Genomic DNA, 18,291 nt, shown 5'->3' on the forward strand with positions numbered 1-18,291 from the left:
AGGATAAAAGCTAATTTTAGAGATAGGCATATTAGCACAAAAAGCAGAAGGAAAGGACATAACCACAAAATATCTGCACTCAATGATTAATTCCCTAAAGTAAAGCACATGTGGCATCCTCTTTCAAGTATGTTTAAAGAGTTAGCTGCTATACCATCGGTTATGCTTTCCTATAAATTAAATGCTAGTTTTAGAGATAGGAATGTTGGCACAAAACCTGAAGGAAAGGAGATAGCCTCAAAATCTCTGCATACAATGCTTAGTTCTCAGAAGTAGATCATATGAGCCATGTTGTTTCACTTAGGCTTAAAGAGTTAGCTGCTATACCCTCGGTTATGCTTTCATATATAGTAAATGCTAGTTTATAGATAGGAATGTTAGCACGAAAACTGAAGGAAAGGAAATAGGTGCAAAATCTCTGCACACAATGCTTAGTTCTCAGAAGTAAATCATATATACCATGCTTTTTCAGGCTGTTTTAAAGAGTTACCTGCCATACCCCCGGTTTTGCTTTCCTATAGTGTAAATACTAGTTTTAGATATAGGCCTATTAGCACAAAAACTGAAGGAAAGGAGATAGGCGCAAAATCTCTGCAATCAATGCTTAGTTTCCTAAAGTAAATCACATGTGATAACCTCTTTCCAGTAAGTTTAAAGAGTTACAGGCTATGCCATCGGTTATGCTTTCCTTTATAGTAAATGCTAGTTTCAGAGATAGGAAGGTTAGCACAAAAACTGAACGAAAGGAGATACCTGCAAAACCTGCAAAATCTCTGCACACAACGCTTAGTTCTCAGAACTAGATCATATGTGCCATGTTCTTTCATTTAGGTTTAAAGAGTTAGCTGCTATACCCTCGTTTATGCTTTCCTATGTAGTAACTGCTAGTTTTAGAGATAGGAATGTTTGCACAAAAAGTGAAGGAAAGGAGATACCTGCAAAATCTATGCACACAATGGTTAGTTCTCAGAAGTAAATCATATGTGCCTTGTTGTTTCATTGAGGTTTAAATAGTTAGCTACTATACACCAGTTCTGCTTTCATATAGTGTAAATGGTAGTTTTAGACATAGGCATATTAGCACAAAATGTGAAGGAAATGATTTAGCCACAAAATCTCTGTACTCAATGCTTAGTTTCCAAAAGTAAAGCACATGTGATATCCTCTTTCAAGTAGGTTTAAAGAGTTAGCTGCGATACCCTCGGTTATGCCTTCCTATATACTAAATGTTAGTTTTAGAGAAAGGAAAGTTAGCCCAAAAAGTGAAGGAAAGGAGATAGCTGCAAATTCTCTGATCAAAATGTTTTGTTCTCAGAAGTAAATCATATGTGCTATGCTGTTTCATTTAGCTTTAAAGAGTTAGCTGCTATACCCCGTTTATGCTTTACTATATTGTAAAAGGTAGTTTTAGAGATAGGCATATTAGCTGAAAAACTGAAGGAAAGGAGATAGCCACAAAATCTCTGCGCTCAATGCTTAGTTCCCTAAAGTAAAGCACATGTGACATCCTCTTTCAAGTAGGTTTAAAGAGTTAGCTGCTATACCCTCGGTTATGCTTTCCCCTATAGTAAGTGCTAGTTTTAGAGATACGAATGTTAGCACAAATACTGAAGGAAAGGAAACAGGTGCAAAATCTCTGCACACAATGCTTAGTTCTCAGAAGTAGATCATATGTGCCATGTTGTTTCATTTAGGTTTAAAGAGTTAGCTGCGATACCCTCAGTTATGCTTTCGTATATAGTAAATGCTAGTTTTAGAGATAGGAATGTTAGCACAAAAACTGAAGGAAAGGAGATAACTGCAAAATCTTTGCACAAAATGCTTAGTTCTCAGAAGTAAATCATATATGCCATGTTGTTTCTTTTAGGTTGTAAGCTTTAGCTGCTATACCCCCGGTTATGCTTTCCTATACTGTAAATGCTAGTTTTAAAGATAGGCTTATTACCACAAAAACTGAAGGAAAGGAGATAGCCGCAATATCTCACCACTTAATGTTTAGTTTCCTAAAGTAAAGCACATGGGACATCCTCTTTCAAGTAGGTTTAAATAGTTAGCTGCTATACCCTCGGTTATGCTTTCCTATATATTGAGTGCTAGATTTAGAGATATGAATGTTAGCAGAAAAACTGAAGAAAGGAGATAGCGGTAAAATCTCTGCACTCAATGCTTAGTTCTCAGAAGAAAATGACATGTGCCTTGTAGTTTCATTTAGATTTAAAGAGTTAGCTGCTATACCCTCGGTTAAGCTTTCCTAGATAGTAAACGCTAGTTTTAGAGATAGGAATGTTAGCACAAAAACTGAAGGAAAGGAGATAACTGCGGTCACCCCTCGTGCTGAAGTGTGGTTTCCTGGCCTGGCAGGGGAGCGGCCGCGGTAAGCCTAATTCCGCTGCCCCCATAATAGGGTGGTTGGTCGGGCCCACCGCCACCCCTGAAGGAAGCTCGGCATGGGCGCAGAGTGCCCTCGGGTCTCCCCTTCTCGGCAGCCATGCTTCCGCGGCCACCCCTCCTCCCAGATGGCGCCACCTGATGCCTTGTGGGGCGGCACCCTTCTTCTTCCTTCTCCCTGCGCAGGCGCAGGGCAGAAAATTCCAGTCTGCCCTTTTCCCCTCCCCCGACAGCAGCAACAGCCAGGTGTGGGCGGAAAAATCCAGCCCGCCCTTTTCCCTTCCCCCGACAGCAGCAACAGCCAGGCGTGGGCGGGAAACTCAAGTCTGCCCTCCACCCCAGCAACAGCAGCCACCAATCCCTAAACCCTGCCCCTTCCCCCAGCAACAGCGACAGCCAATCCCTAACCACCACCCCTCCCCCGTCCAGTACCGCCCACTGACCTTTCGCCGGCAACCAATCAGAACAGGGCGTGGCTTCGACCAATCAGCCTTCCCCAGCCCCTATAAAACTGTTGCCTCTCCCTCAGTAAAGTGGACTTGCGTGTTTACCTTGTCTCCGCGGTAGTTCTTCTGCCGTGCACCCTCCAGTCCTGAGAGCCCCCGACAAGGGCTTGGCCTCCCTTGTCCCCAGTTCGTCGCCTGCTTCTCTGGGCGACCCCTTCGTCGCCGGCTTCTCCGGGCGACCCCTTCGTCGCCGGCTTCGCCGGGCGACCCCTTCGTCGCCGGCTTCACCGGGCGACCCCGTCAGCCGAACCGCGCAACCCCTTGTGAGACCGATCCCTCGTCTGCTGCCGGACCGACCCCTCGTCCCAAGTGGGACTGACCCCTCGTCCCAAGCGGGACCGACCCCTTGCCCAGAGCTGGACCGACCCCTCGTCCGCAGCCAGACCCCACCTCTACCGACTGAGCAAGCCGCCGCAGTTGGCGCCCAACGTGGGGCAAGGCAACCCCACCACAGCCTCACTCCATAACCTGGCGGCCCCCCCCTCCTCTCTTCTCACCGTGGGACTTCTCTCGTGCAAAATTGCTGCTACCTGAGCCTTGGCTACCTCATATGATCCACGGCGGTCTGGGAGAATCGCTGGATGGCTTTCTCCTTCCATGTCGGGGGCTTATACCGACCCGCTATGATTAAGAGGAGCCTTGGATTTCTCGGGAGCACGCGCTTGCACGTCTGAAGTAACCCTACCATAGCCCTACGCCCTCCTCTTTTCTCACCCCTATCTTTTCACTCTGCATTGCTGCTCCTGAACCTTGGTGACCTCATATGATCCACGGCGGTCTGGGAGAATCGCTGGATGGCTTTCTCCTTCCATGTCGGGGGCTTATACCGACCCGCTATGATTAAGAGGCGCCAATAAAACTCTCAGGAGCGCGTGCCTGAGCACCTCCACCCCTGCCTTCACCTCTGCCTCCTCCCCTTCACGCTTGCTCCCCTTTGCCTTGCTCCACTGCTCGTCGTCCCGCCCTCCCCTCGTCGGGGCCTTCTCTTGGCCCGTGACCACCGTCGGAGCCCCACCGGCTCCGACCCCTCATCTCACCGCGCACCTCGGCTCCCATCGCCGCGCTCTCAAGGTAAGGGCCCCTTTCCTTATCGGCTCCAAAAGGCCATTAGCAATGGGTAACATCCTATCTGCTAAGCAAGCCCCACAAGTTCGGGCTCTTGCCGGTCTCCTAGACACTCACCGGTGTAAGATCTCTTTGAAACAGCTTCAAGTGTACTGGGACCTTCTTCTCCCCTTTAATCCATGGCTAACCACGTGTCAGCTTTGGGACCTGGACACCTATACTCGCCTTATAGATAGGGTCACTTCTGCTGTGGAGCAGGAAGGTAAAAGATTCCCTCCTGGCTTATTACCGGCGCTTTTTACCATCCGCTCCTGCCTTCAAGGCGCCCCTACCATCGACTCCCCCCGGCCGAGCCACCGCCGCTGCCGTGATTGTCAGGACGGCGACTTTACCAGGGACCCTAATTGGAATTCTGATACCGACTCCGATTCCGACTCTGAGTCGCTTGTTGAGCGCCTTAATAACGCGCTCAAAAATTGTCCCCCTAAACAATGTAATCTAGCAGTGCCGAGCGCCAGTGAAGATGGCGAACTTCTGCCTTCTTCCTCGCTCATAAAGGGGAGGTCCCTTTGCCCCTCCCTCCCCCCGACGACTTCCTGCCTGGGTGGGCCGGAAGCTCCCTCCCCGCCATTTTGTAGCACCGCTGGGGATGGCCCGCAGCCATTTTGTAACACCGCATGGGCAACGGCTCCTCTCGTGCCCTCCGCGCCAGCGGCCCCCCCCGACTCCGCCTCCCCCTGGCAGCCCCCTCCATCCGATCCGTGGCAAGCTGCCGCATGCGCGGCCCCCTCTAGCCTATTTTTGGACCCATATTCCTCCCCCGTCGGGGCACCTACGCCTACCTCCCTGCTGCCTCCTACCACCTGCTTTCCCCTTAATGTAACTCCCACCCCTCAGCGCCCCTTTCCATGGTACCCACATGATGCGGAAAGTGTTAAACAGCTCCGCAAGGCCGTTAAGGAGGACGGGTTAGGCAGCCCTTATGCTCAGCATTTGTTAGAGGAGATGTCCACCCTTCTGTGCATCCCCCTCGATTGGCTCCAACTGGCCCGTGCCATCCTCACGCCTGGCCAGTTTATAAATTGGCGCGCCCATTTTCATGCCAAGGCTGAAAAGCAGGTTGCGGCCAATGTCGCAAGGGGTGTTAATCACCCACCAGAAGCCTTCACCGGCACTGGTCAGTTTAGCCAGGCTGCGGCCTACTACCGTGCTCCGGCTGGCTTCTGGCTTCAGATTCGCGAGGTAGCCCTACGGGCCTTTCGCGCCTGCACTGCCAGTAGTGCTGACAAGTTCACTAAGCTCACACAGACCAAGGATGAGGACTTTTCTACCTATGTTTCCAGAGTCCTCCGGGCATGTGAGCGCAGGGTCCACGATGAACAGGCTCAGTGCGCCCTCGCCCGTGAAATTATCCTTGAAGGGGCCAGCCCCATTTGTCGACAGGGCGATCGCTCCCATGAGAGAAAAGTCGATAGACGATTGGGTGATTGCCTGTAACGGCCTTGACCAACAGGCTGCTTCTTTCGCCAAGGCTGTCACGACAGCCATGGCACTTAACTCCTCTTGTTTTAGATGTGGCGAGCCAGGACATTTCGCCCGTGAATGCCCGGCAGTCTCTGCACCGCCGGGCCCTCCTGTTCCTCCCCCCCCCACCGCCCCGACGGGGCCCTTCTACCCCCCTGCCCCCGCTGCGGCCGGGGGTATCATTGGGCTCGCGACTGCCGTATGCAGCCTCCCCTGCAGCGGCAACAGCCATCTTTAAACTCCAGGAGGGGCAGGCCTCAGCCCCACCCCAAAGAGGCTCCCCGTCCCAACCTTCCAAAGCCCTGATGTGGACAGTCCCCATCACGTCCACCAGGCCTACCATGAGGTTTAAGATTCACCACCGCTGGTATTCTGGGACCCTCGACTCGGGTGCAGAGGTCTCTTGTTTCCCTGCTCATTTTGCCGCCCAGTGGTCTGTTCAAGAAGGCCCTTCCGTCCAAGGGGCCACTGGCTCCTCTACCTCCCTTCGCGCCAGTCACCCTATTGCCTGGGAGGACGGTGAGGGACGTGTGGGCACATTCCGGCCCCTCTTCCTTAGCACCCTTGATACTATACTTTGGGGGCGAGATGTCCTGGAGGAGTGTGGTGTTCAGTTAACCACTCAGCCCCCCCAATAGTTTGCGCCACTGCTCAATTAACACCTCCCACACCCACTCCTCTGCGGTGGGATACAGAGGAGCCTATTTGGGTGGAGCAGTGGCCCTTGCCATCCCACAAACTCCAAGCTCTTCGTGAGTTGGTTCGAGAGCAGCTTGAAGCTGGACATATAGAACCGTCCACAAGTCCCTACAATTCGCCCGTTTTTATTATTAAAAGAAGGCCACTGGCAAATACCGCCTCCTACATGATTTGAGGGAGATTAATAAGCATATCCTCCCCATGGGAACTCCCCAACCGGGACTCCCTCACCCAGTGGCCATTCCTAAACACTTTTTTGTGGCTACTCTAGATATTAAGGACTGCTTTTTTTCCATTCCGCTTCACCAAAAGGACCGCCCGCGCTTTGCCTTTACTGTTCCTGTCCCCAACCACCGAGGGGCAGCCGATAGGTATCAGTGGAAAGTCCTTCCACAAGGCATGCGCAATAGACCCGCCATCTGCCAGCTGTATGTGAACGCGGCAGTCGCACCCCTTGGCGAGATCTGGGCTACCTCATTCACTATATGGATGATGTCCTGGTCGCATGTGAGACCATGAGAAGCTGCAGTATGTCCTCTCTCAACTTCGGCATAATCTGTCCGCCATTGGCTTAACAATCCAGAATGACAAGGTCAAATTTGAACCCCCCTTAACCTTCCTGGGGTTCCATATCTCCCAGCATGTAACCCCAATGGCTGTGCGACTAAATGTGCCAGACCGAGTCACCCTCACAGAGCTCCAGCAGCTCTGTGGGAATATCAATTGGGTCCGTCCGGCTCTGTCTGTTACCACGGCACAGCTCCAGCCATTATTTGCTCTCTTACAAAACAGTCATAAACCCCCCTCTGCGTGTCCGCAAAGATAGCCATCACACCCGAAGCTCGAGCCGCCATTGCCGCTGTAGATAAGGCCCTTAATAACTGCTGCCTTCCAGCGGTTCGATCCCCAGCGGCCTCTCCAGGCGTTGGTCCTCCCCACCAAGGGAACGCCCACTGGAGTTCTTTGGCAGGACGGGGCCCCTCCTCTGGCTCCATCCTTCTAAAAGCAAGATGCAAAAGATCTGCCCCGCAGTAAGACTATGGATCGCTCTCGCAGCCGATTTAGTGCAGCTATCCGTCCATACGTTTGAAACTCAGCCTGCCATAATTGTTTGGCCGCTTAATGCGAAAGAAACCACCTCCCTCATTAGGGATAATGAGCAAATGCAGGTGCTGTGTGAGGGATTTGCAGGCGATTTCAATTGCCATTTCCCTAGTCACCGCCTACTCCAAGGCGTGTCCAAATTTCCCTTCCGAAGTCCTTTTTTCCCCTTCCCGTCTTCCTCCCCCTTTCCGAGGTCCGTCACTATTTTCACGGATGCGTCTAGAACTAAGTACTCCATGGTTGTGTACCTGGATGGAGTCGCAGAGCCGAAAGTCTTTACACATCTTAACCTACACTCCGTCCAGATGGGAGAGCTTTTGGCTATTGTAGAAGCGCTTCGCGCCTTCCCCTGTGAACCTGTTAACATCTTTACAGATAGCCTCTATTCTCTGCAAGTCTGCAGGGTCTTGGCATTAGCTACATTCTTCCCGACCTCCTCTCTATTGATGAGGCACTGGATGCCCTTAAGACCCTTCTTGAAAATGCATGGCACCCTGGTATATTGCTCATATCCGGAGCCACTCCGGGTTGCCTGGCCCCCTAGTGGCAGGCAACGACACCGCGGATCAGACGGTCTCTGCCCTTGCCCTTGATTCGGTCGGAGATGCTATCAATCAGGCTAAGTCCTTACATTCGAGTTTCACTTTTCTGCCGCCTCACTCCACCACCTTTTGCCTGAGTTGCCAATTGAGACTTGTAAGCACCTAGTGCGGGCATGCAAAACCTGTGCCCCCTTCCTGCCTCTGGGGCCTCTGCAACCGCAGGGGGTGAATCCCCGCGGCCTTAGGCCTAATTCCAGGTGGCAGATGGATGTCACGCATGTCCCGTCCTTTGGACGCCTTAAGTTCTTGCACGTTATAATTGACACCCTTCTCCCACATGTGCTATGCAGTCCCCTTGCCTGGGGAGACTGCTAAGCACTGCATTAAGGCCCTTCAGCAAGGGATTCTCTTCATGGGGGTCCCCTGGGACCTAAAGACGTATAACGGCCCTGCTTATCGCAGTGAATCCTTTGCGAGGTTCCTTCAGCTCTACCAAATCGCCCACCATTTTGGTATCCCATATAACCCACAAGGACAGGCCATTGTGGAGAGCTCCCATCGCCGTCTGAAACAAGAAATTGAAAACAGAGGGAAATCCTCCCTCACGCTCCTCTCGGAGACATCATCACCGCTGTCCTAATCCATCTAAATCTCCTGACCTTTGATAAGGATGGTCTCTCGGCAGTCCATAGGCATTGGGGCCCCTCGTATCACCCCACACAGGCCCCCCTGGTCCTTTGGAAGGACCCTCAAACAGGTCAGTGGCGTGGCCCGTGCCCCCTTCTTACCCAGGGCCGAGGTTTCGCTTGTGTCTTCCCGCAGGATGGCCGCTCAGCCAATCTGGGTCCCCGGGAGATACGTCAAACCCGCCACCTCAGCAGCGGATGTCCCGCAGGGCACGGCGCCAGATGCGAATGATCCAGCACCAACTGAGCCAGCTCACCCTCCACCCCGAGAGGCAACCATCCAACCCTGAAGTCCGTTCACTGCTCGCACTCTACCGTCAGTGCAGACGCCGCAACCCTCGCCATGCTGCCGAGCCAATTAACATAGTCTCTCTCCTTCTCCTTATGCTCTCCCCTCGCCACCTCTGGCCAAGCTAACCCCTCTCACCAGCCCCGCTAAACGACCCGCAACCCGCTTTCCCCGGCCCGCAGCTTGCGGAGCTTCCTCCTGTCTCGACCTCACTCCTCTTCTCAGCCATCCAAAGCGTCCTTTCTCGCCCCCGCCCCCCTCCTTTTTTCGCTTGAACCCCTACTGCGTGCAGATTGGGCCGCCCCATGTCGGCCCGCCCCATTAACATCGGCCTCTCTCGCCTTTGACTTTGGCCTTCTTATTGTCCTCACGCCTACGTCTCCACCACTCCCGACGCTGCCGGCCACCACCATCGCTGGTGCCCTGACGCGACTTGTCCTCACCGCTGCGATCCTCCAGACCATCACACAGTCTGCCTCTACCGCTCTTCGCTGCCAAGAAGAGATCAACTACCTGTAACGCGCTGTCATCCTGGACTTTTAACAAGCAGATGGACCTTATAGCCACCGAGATCAACAAGAATTGGACATTGGCACCCTTGCTTGCAACGGCAAGATACTGCCCCCCAAATTGTACATTTGTATCCCCATCATACTCACCTCCCTCTTCAGCCCGCTTCCCTCATTGCTTACTGCCTCTTGGGCCTCGGCTACTTGTTGCTGCTGCCATCCTGGCCCTTATTTGAAAAGAAGGGGGAAATGCGGTCACCCGTCGGGCTGAAGTGTGGTTTGCTGGCCTGGCAGGGGAGCGGCCGCGGTAGGCCTAATTCCGCTGCCCCCATAATAGGGTGGTTGGTCGGGCCCACCGCCACCCCTGAAGGAAGCTCGGCATGGGCGCAGAGTGCCCTCGGGTCTCCCCTTCTTGGCATCCATGCTTCCGCGGCCACCCCTCCTCCAGATGGCGCCACCCGATGCCTTGTGGGGCGGCACCCTTCTTCTTCCTTCTCCCTGCGCAGGCGCAGGGCAGAAAATTCCAGTCTGCCCTTTTCCCCTCCCCCGACAGCAGCAACAGCCAGGTGTGGGCGGAATAATCCAGCCCGCCCTTTTCCCTTCCCCCGACAGCAGCAACAGCCAGGCGTGGGCGGGAAACTCAAGTCTGTCCTCCACCCCAGCAACAGCAGCCACCAATCCCTAAACCCTGCCCCTTCCCCAGCAACAGCAACAGCCAATCACCCTAACCACCACCCCTCCCCCGTCCAGTACCACCCACTGACCTTTCGCCGGCAACCAATCAGAACAGGGCGTGGCTTCGACCAATCAGCCTTCCCCAGCCCCTATAAAACTGTTGCCTCTCCCTCAGTAAAGTGGACTTGCGTGTTTACCTTGTCTCCGCGGTAGTTCTTCTGCCGTGCGCCCTCCAGTCCTGAGAGCCCCCGACAAGGGCCTGGCCTCCCTTGTCCCCAGTTCGTCGCCTGCTTCTCGCGCGACCCCTTCGTCGCCTGCTTCTCCGGGCGACCCCTTCGTCGCCGGCTTTGCCGGGCGACCCTTTCGTCGCCGGCTTCGCCGGGCGACTCCGTCAGCTGAACCGTGCAACCCCTTCTGAGACCGATTCCTCGTCTGCTGCCGGACCGACCCCTCGTCCCAAGTGGGACTGACCCCTCATCCCAAGCGGGACCGACCCCTCGTCCAGAGCTGGACCGACCCCTCGTCCGCAGCCAGACCCACCTCTACCGACTGAGCAAGCCGCCGCAGATAACTGCAAAATCTCTGCACACAATGCTTGGTTCTCAGAAGTAAATCATATGTACCATACTTTTTCAGATAGGTTTAAAGAGTTAGCTGCCATACCCCCGGTAATGCTTTCCTATAGTGCAAATGCTCCTTTAGAGATAGTCATATTAGCACAAAAATTGAAGAAAAGGAGATAGGCATAAAATCTCTGCACTCAATGCTTTGTTCGCTAAAATTAAGCACATGTGACATCCTCTTTCAAGTAGGTTTAAAGAGTTACCAGGCATACCCTCAGTTATGCTTTCCTATATATTAAATGCTAGTTTTAGAGATAGGAATGTTAGCACAAAAACTGAAGGAAAGGAGATAGCTGCAAAATCTCTGTCCTCAATGCTTAGTTCTGAGAAGTAAATCATATGTGCCATGTTGTTTCAATTAGTTTTAAATAGTTAGCTGCTATACCCTCGGTAATGCTTTCGTACATAGTAAATGCTAGTTTTAGAGATAGGAATGTTAGCAGAAAAACAGAAGTAGAGGAGATAGCTGCAAAATCTCTGCACACAATGCTTACTTCTCAGAAGTATATCATATGTGCCATGTTGTTTCATTTAGGTTTCAATAGTTAGCTGCTATAACCTCGGTTATGCTTTCCTATAGTGTAAATGGAAGTTTTAGACATCGGCATATTAGCACAAGTGAAGGAAAGGAGATAGCCACAAAATCTCTGCATTCAATGCTTACTTCCCAAAAGTAAAGCACATGTGACATACTCTTTCAAGTAGGTTTAAAGAGTTAGCTGCTATACCCTCGGTTATGCATTCCTATATATTAAATGCTAGTTTTAGAGATAGGAATGTTAGCACAAAAACTGAAGGAAAGGAGATAGCTGCAAAATCTCTGCACACAATGCTTAGTTCTCAGAAGTAAATCATATGTACCATGTTGTTTCATTTAGGTTTAAAGAGTTACCTGCTATACCCTCGGTTATGCTTTCATATAGAGTAAATGCTAGTTTTAGAGATAGCAATGTTGGCACAAAAACTGAAGGAAAGGAGATAGCTGCAAAATCTCTGCACACAATGCTTAGTTCTCAGAAGTAAATCATATGTACCATGTTGTTTCATTTAGGTTTAAAGAGTTACCTGCTATACCCTCGGTTATGCTTTCATATAGAGTAAATGCTAGTTTTAGAGATAGCAATGTTGGCACAAAAACTGAAGGAAAGGAGATAGCTGCAAAATCTCTGCACAGAATGTTTAGTTCTCAGAAGTAAATCATATGTGCCATGTTGTTTCATTTAACTTTAAAGAGTTAGGTTCTATACCCACTTTATGCTTTCCTATAGTGTAAAAGGTAGTTTTAGAGATAGGAATGTTAGCACTAAAACTGAAGCAAAGGAGATAGCCACAAAATCTCTGCACTTAATGCTTAGTTCCCTAAAGTAAATGACATGTGACATCCTCTTTCAAGTTGGTTTAAAGAGTTAGCTGCTATACCCTCGGTTATGCTTTCCTCTATAGTAAATGCTAATTTTAGAGATAGGAATGTTAGCACTAAAACTGAAGCAAAGGAGATAGCTGCAAAATCTCTGCACACAATGCTTAGTTCCCGGAAGAAAATCGTAAGTGCCATGTTGTTTCATTTATGTAAAGGGTTAGCTGCTACACCCCGGTTATGCATTCCTATAGTGTAAATGCTAGTTTTATAGATACGCATGTTAGCACAATAACTGAAGGAAAGGAGATAGCCACAAAATCTCAGCACTCAATGTTTAGTTCCCTAAAGTAAAGCATATGTGAAATTCTCTTTGAAGTAGGTTTAAAGAGTTAGCTGCTATATCCCGGTTGTGGTTCCCTATATAGTAAATGCTAGTTTTAGAGATAGGAATGTTAGCACGAAAAATGAAGGAAAGGAGATAGCTGCATATCTCTGCACACAATGCTTAGTTCTCAGAAGTAAATCATATGTGACATGTTGTTTCATTCAGGTTTCAAGAGTTAGCTGCTCTACCCCCGCTTATGCTTTCCTATAGTGTAAATGCTAGTTTCAGAGATAGGCATATTAGCAAAAAATGTGAAGCAAAGGAGATAGCCACAAAAGGTCTGCATTCAATGCTTACTTCCATAAAGTAAAGCACATGTGACATCCTCTTTCAAGTAGGTTTAAAAGTTAGCTGCTATACCCTCGGTTATGGTTTCTTATAGAGTACATGCTAGTTTTAGAGATAGGAATGTTAGCACAAAAACTGAGGTAAAGGAGATAGCTGCAAAATCTCTGCACAAAACTATTAGTTCCCTAACCTAAAGCACATGTGACATCCTCTTTCAAGTAGATTTAAAGAGTTAGCTGCTATACCCTCGGTTATGCTCTCCTACATAGTAAATGCTAGTATTAAAGATAAGAATGTTGGCACAAAAATTGAAGGAAAGGAGATAGCTGCAAAATCTCACCAAATAATGATTAGTTCAAAGAAGTAAATCATATGAGCCATGTTCTTTCATTTAGGTTTAAAGAGGTAGCTGCTATACCCTCATTTATGCTTTCCTATATAGGAAATACTAGTTTTAGAGATAGGAATGTTAGCACAAAAACTGAAGGAAAGTAGATTGCTGCAATATATCTGCACACAATGCATAGTTCTCAGAAGGAAATCATATGTGCCATGTTGTTTTATTAAGGTTTAAAGACCCAACTGATGATGCAACTGTAAAATGACCTCATACAGAATGTTCAACGCGGATCATCGGAATATCCCCTGTCTACATAAAATAACATGACTTTAAAATGCTGTTTGACCTCATGTAAGGGGGAAATGGAAAGGAGAAATGAGTTTATATGGCTACGAGTCTCTAAAAAGAGTCTGGAGGCTGTCAGAAGGATTGACCTTATGCACAACTGAGCAGAGTCTGAGAGACAGATAATGCAGATACAACCCCCAGATATCGGTTCCTTCGAGGGCTAAAGAGACCCATGGGAGTTATGGTCATGGGCCGATGGGGTTAACTACCAGGTCAGATGGCCCCTCTTTGGAACTGGTGTTTATGTGTGACGAATCTGGACTCAGATGGGATGTCTCTTCATAAGACTTTCATGCTAATGTGCTGGAGGTGCAGTGAGTGTCGGGGTTTAAGATATATTTAGGGGATTATGAATCTCTGGACTGACAATGTGATAGCCAGGTCCTGAGCCTCAACAGACTCCAGCACCTACAATCTGACTTATTGGGCTCACCACACTCAGCTGAGATGGAGTTGAAGAAGGACAACCACCACACCATGGAGCCTAGAGTGATTACAACTGAAAGTGGGAGGATTGCATCCAGCATCCATGTGGAATCTGAGCCTCCTCTGGACATAGAGGTGCAATAGACACAACCAATCCAATGTCCACATAGATAAGGTGGCATTGGATTGAGAAAAGTGGACATGATGGCTGATGGGTATGGGGAAAGGCAGGAAGAGATGAGAGGTGGAGGCGCCTTTGGGACATGGAGCTGCCCTGGATGGTGCTTCAGGGGCAATCACCGGACATTGTCAATGCTCACAGGGCCCACTGGACGGAATGGGGGAGAGTGTGGGCCATGGTGTTGACCGTTGACCATGGGGTGCGGGGTTGCCCAGAGATGTACTTGCCTAATGCAATGGATGTGTCATGATGATAGGAGGGAGTATTGCTGCGGGGGGAGAGTTGGGGTGGGGGTGATAGGGTTCAATGCGACCTCATATACATATATATATAATGTAATATTATTACAAAGTCAATAAAAAAAAGTTACCTGCTATACCCTCGTTTATGCTTTCCTATATAGGAAATGCTAGTTTTAGAGATAGGAATGTTAGCACAAAAACTGAAGGAACGGAGATAGCTGCAAAATCTCTGCACACAATGCTTAGTTCTCAGAAGGAAATCATATGTACCATGATTTTCCAGGTAGCTTTAAATCGTTAGCGGCTATACACCCTGTCATACTTTCCTAGAGTGTAAATGATAGTTTTAGAGATAGGAATGTTAGCACAAAAACTGAAGGAAAGGAGATAGCTACAAAATCTCTACACTCAATGCTTAATTTCCTAAAGTAAAGCACATATGACATCCTCTTTCCAGTATGTTTAAAGAATTAGCTTCTATACCCTCGGTTATGCTTTCGTATATAGTAAATGATAGGTTTTGAGATAGGAATGTTAGCACAAAAAATGAAGGAAAGGTGGAAAAATCTGTGCACACAATGCTTAGTTCTCAGAAGTATATCATATGTGCCATGTTGTTTAATTTAGGTTTAAAGAGTTAACTGCTATACCCTCAGTTATGCTTTCATATATTGTAAATGCTAGTTTTAGAGGTAGGAATGTTAGCACTAAAAATGAAGGAAAGGAGATAGCTGCAAAGTCTCTGTGCACAATGCATACTTCTCAGAAGAAAATCATATGTGCCATGTTGTTTCATTTAGCTTTAAAGAGTTAGCTGCTATACCATCAGTTATGCTTTCCTATATAGGAAATGCTAGTTTTGGAGATAGGAATGTAAGCACAAAAACTGAAGGAAAGGAGATAGCTGCAAAATCTCTGCACACATTGCCTACCTCTCAGAAGGAAAACATATGTTCCATGTTGTTTCATTTAGGTTTAAAGAGTTAGCTGCTATACCCTCGGGTATGCTTTCCTACTTATGAAATCCTAGTTTTAGAGATAGGAATGTTAGCAAAAAATGAAAGAAAGGAGATAGCCACAAAATCTCTGCACTCAATGCTTAATTCCCTGAAGTAAAACACATGTGACATCCTCTTTCAAGTAGATTTAAAGTGTTAGCTGCTATTCCCTCGGTTATGCTTTCTTATATAGGAAATGCTAGTTGTACAGATATGAACGTAAGGACAAAATCTGAAGAAAAGAAGATACCTGCAAAATCTCTGAACACAATGCTTAGTTCTCAGAAGTAAATCATATGTGCCATGGTGTTTCATTTAGGTTTAAAGAGTTAGCTGCTATACCCTCCGTTTTGTTTTCCTATATAGTAAATGCTAGTTTTAGAGATAAGAATGTTAGCACAAAAACTGAAGCAAAGGATATAGCTGCAAAATCTCTGCACACAATGCTTACTTCTCAGAAGTAAAACATATGTGCCATGTTGTTTCATTTAGGTTTAAAGAGTTAGCTGCTATACACTCGGTTATGCTTTCCTATATATTAAATGCTAGAATAAGGATAAGAATGTTAGCACCAATACTGAAGGAAAGGAGATAGCTGCAAAACTTCTGCACACAATGTTTAGTTCTCAGAAGTAAATCATATGTGCCGTGTTGATTCATTCAGGTTTAAAGAGTTAGCTGCCATACCATCGGTTATGATTTCCTATATAGGAAATGCTAGTTTTACAGATAGGTATGTTAGCACAAATACTGAAGGATAGGAGATAGCTGCAAAATCTCTGCACACAATGCTTAGTTCTCAGAAGGAAATCACAAGTTCCATGTTGTTTCATTTTGGTTTAAATAATTAGCGGTGATACCCTCAGTTATGCTTTCCTATGTACGAAATGCTAGTTTTACAGATAGGAATGTTAGCACAAAAACTGAAGGAAAGAAGATAGCTGCAAAATCTCTGCACACAATGCTTAGTTCTCAGAAGTAAATCATATGTGCCATGTTGGTTCATTTAGTTTTAAAGAATTAGCAGCAATACCCTCGGTTATGCTTTCCTATATAGGAAATACTAGTTTTACAGTTAGGAATGTTAGCACAAAAACTGAAGGAAAGAAGACAGCGGAAATATCTCTGGACACAATGCTTAGTTCTCAGAAGTAAATCGTATGTACCATGCTTTTGAGGTAGGTTTAAAGAGTTAGCTGCTATAACCACGGTTATGTTTCCTATATAGGAAATGCTAGCTTTAGAGATATGAATGTTAGCACAAAAACTGAAGGAAAGGAGATCGCTGCAAAATCTCTGTACACAACGCTTAGTTGTTAGAAGTAAATCATATGTGCCATTTTGTTTCCTTTAGCTTTATAGAGTTAGCTGATTAACACTTGGTTATGCTCTCCTATATAGGAAATGATAGTTTTAGAGTTATGAATGTTAGTACAAACACTGAAGGAAAGGAGATAGCTGTAAAATCTCTACACGCAATGCTTAGTTCTCAGAAGTAAATCATATGTGCCATGTTGTTACCTTTAGGTTTAAAGAGTTAGCGGCTAAACCCTCGGTTATGCTTTCCTATATCGGAAATTCTTGTCTTAGAAATAGGAATGTTAGCACAAAAACTGAAGGAAAGAAGATAGCTGCAAAATCTCTGCACATAATGCTTAGTTCTCAGAAGTAAATCATATGTACCATGCCTTTTCATGTAGGTTTAAAGAGTTACCTGCTATACCCCCGGTTATGCTTCCCTATAGTATATATGCTAGTTTTAGAGATAGGAATGTTAGCACAAAAACTGAAGTAAAGGAGATAGCTGCAAAATCTCTGCACACAATGCTTAGTTCTCAGTAGTGAATCATATGCGAAATGTTGTTTCATTTAGGTTTAAAGGGTTAGCTGCTATACCCTCGGTTATTCTTTCCTATATATTAAATAGTAGTGTTAGAGATAGGAATCTTAGCATAAAAACTGAAGGAAAGGAGATAGATCCAAAATTTCTTGACACAATGCTTCGTTCTCAGAAGTATATCACATATACCATGCTTTTGAGGTAGGGTTAAAAAGTTAGGTGATATACCCCCTGCTCTGATAACCTATAGGATAAAAGCTAATTTTAGAGATAGGCATATTAGCACAAAAAACAGAAGGAAAGGACATACCCACAAAATATCTGCACTCAATGATTAATTCCCTAAAGAAAAGCACATGTGGCATCCTCTTTCAAGTATTTTTAAAGAGTTAGCTGCTATACCATCGGTTATGCTTTCCTATAAATTAAATGCTAGTTTTAGAGATAGGAATGTTAGCACAAAACCTGAAGGAAAGGAGATAGCCTCAAAATCTCTGCATACAATGCTTAGTTCTCAGAAGTAGATCATATGAGCCATGTTGTTTCACTTAGGTTTAAAGAGTTAGCTGCTATACCCTCGGTTATTCTTTCATATATAGTAAATGCTAGTTTATAGATAGGAATGTTAGCACAAAAACTGAAGGAAAGGAAATAGGTGTAAAATCTCTGCACACAATGCTTAGTTCTCAGAAATAAATCATATATACCATGCTTTTTCAGGCTGTTTTAAAGAGTTACCTGCCATACCGCCAGTTTTGCTTTCCTATAGTGTAAATGCTAGTTTTAGATATTGGCATATTAGCACAAAAACTGAAGGAAAGGAGATAGGCACAAAATCTCTGCAATCAATGCTTAGTTTCCTAAAGTAAAGCACATGTGATAACCTCTTTCCAGTAGGTTTAAAGAGTTACAGGCTATGCCATCGGTTATGCTTTCCTTTATAGTAAATGCTAGTTTCAGAGATAGGAAGGTTAGCACAAAAACTGAACGAAAGGAGATAGCTGCAAAATCTCTTCACACAATGCTTATTTCTCAGAAGTAAATCATATATACCATGCTTTTTCAGGTAGGTTAAAAGAGTTAGCTGCTATACCCCCGATAATGCTTTCCTATAGTATAAATGCTAGTTTTAAAGGTAGGAATGTTAGCACAAAACTGAATGAAAAGAGATAGCCACAAACTCTGCACTCAAAGCCTAGTTCCCTAACGTAAAGCACCTGTGACATCCTCTTTCAAGTAGGTTTAAAGAGTTAGCTGCTATACCCTCGATTAT

Source organism: Dasypus novemcinctus, chromosome 30 (genome assembly GCF_030445035.2).
Source record: "Dasypus novemcinctus isolate mDasNov1 chromosome 30, mDasNov1.1.hap2, whole genome shotgun sequence".
Lineage (NCBI taxonomy): Eukaryota > Metazoa > Chordata > Mammalia > Cingulata > Dasypodidae > Dasypus > Dasypus novemcinctus.